Source organism: Octopus bimaculoides, chromosome 8, assembly GCF_001194135.2.
Source record: "Octopus bimaculoides isolate UCB-OBI-ISO-001 chromosome 8, ASM119413v2, whole genome shotgun sequence".
Classification (NCBI taxonomy): domain Eukaryota; kingdom Metazoa; phylum Mollusca; class Cephalopoda; order Octopoda; family Octopodidae; genus Octopus; species Octopus bimaculoides.
In genome coordinates, this window is record NC_068988.1 from 30,130,848 (window position 1) to 30,132,277 (window position 1,430).

At 31.7% G+C, this 1,430-nt stretch overlaps 1 protein-coding gene and 1 long non-coding RNA gene across 5 annotated transcripts in view; both read left to right on the forward strand.

Annotated features, from left to right (window-relative positions):
• Nucleotides 1-1,430, forward strand: part of LOC106882798 (neurexin-1a) — a 443,081-nt gene that overhangs the window by 170,232 nt on the left and 271,419 nt on the right. The window lies entirely within an intron of this gene.
• LOC106873311 (uncharacterized) overlaps nt 1-1,430 on the forward strand; it is a 73,207-nt gene that overhangs the window by 59,146 nt on the left and 12,631 nt on the right. Inside the window, exon 3 of the long non-coding RNA XR_008264733.1 lies at nt 967-987. This is a non-coding gene — a long non-coding RNA (uncharacterized LOC106873311). The remainder of the gene's footprint in view (nt 1-966; nt 988-1,430) is intronic.

Genomic DNA, 1,430 nt, shown 5'->3' on the forward strand with positions numbered 1-1,430 from the left:
ATTATAATGCTTTTGACTGGTGACTTTGTTGATGTCTGTGTGTCTTTTTTTACCCTGAAGAAGGGGTTATCACCAATTTGTGCTCTATTGTGCATTAAATACGGTGATATACCCCCGAAATGGCCATAGGTGTTCTGTGTTTGTGTTGCACCTATACTTGTAATCCACTGTAAATGATGTTTATGGTTTGACTTTACTGATGTTACCTGCGGAATGTTGAAATATGGATTTTACTTTGCCACACTTTGGATGTTCTGTTGCTGTTTTGTCCCGTACGCTTCGGTATTCCTGTTTATGAAATTGGATTTTACCTACTAAATTTGCTGTCATGAGGGAGGTAGTTGAACTTTCGTACTACTTGTCTTGAATTTTTTCTTTATTGGCTATTGGCCTCAGTGAATGAACTGTTGTGCTACGGTCTCCCTATGTATTATTTTTTTTTCTTCTCAATATTTTTTCTATATATATATTTTTATTCTACTGTATTTGTACCAGTCTCTAATATTTTTAATCAACTTTTTAATCGCAATTTATTTATTTATATTATTCGATTGTATTTTTAATTGATTTTTATTCTTACGTATAAAAATTTGACCTCCCTTTACTAATTTGGTTTTTGTGGTCTATGTCGTACTTCGTATATGTGGTCATTGGTGGGCTACGGCTTTTCGAGTCGATGACCTAACGGTTTTATTCTGCAATTAACTTTATATATACATATATATATATATTTGTGTGTGTGTTTGTATATTTGAGAGTGCATGTCTGTGTATATGTACATGCACATATGTACAGATATATTTATATGTATATATTCATATAGATATAAACGCTCATACATCTGTAGGGTATGTATGTATGTATGCATGAATGTATGAATGTAAGTAAGTATATGTATGTTTTGTTTTATCTAATTGCTATTTTAACAAAATTCCTCTGTTTCATCCACTGCATGTTTTGACCCAGGCAAGTTTGAATTATGGAAAGGTAGTGTATATTCCTCTCCACTTTCATTAATGGTTGTAGTTATTAACAATTCACTCCCTTTATCTCTCTTTCTCTATCTCTCTCTCTCTCTCTCTCTTCTGCGCTCTCTCTCTCTCTTCTGCGCTCTCTCCTCTCTCACTCTCTCTCTCTCTTCCTCCCTCTTTCTCTCTCTTTCTCCCACAATTTCATATCTTTTGTTCAGCTTTTCACTTGCATGCTTCTTGCTAAAAACAAACCAACTAATAGAAGTAATATATACAAAAAAAAAAATAATAATAATTAATATTAATAAGTAATTAGTGTTTGTTTGTTGTTATATATATGTTTGTGTGGATTAATTGGAGTTCAGGAAACTTTTGTAAATTTCTCTTTTTTGTTCAAATTATTTTTTCTTGTATTTCATATATATATGTATAAACGTGTGAGTGTGTCAGTAAATTATT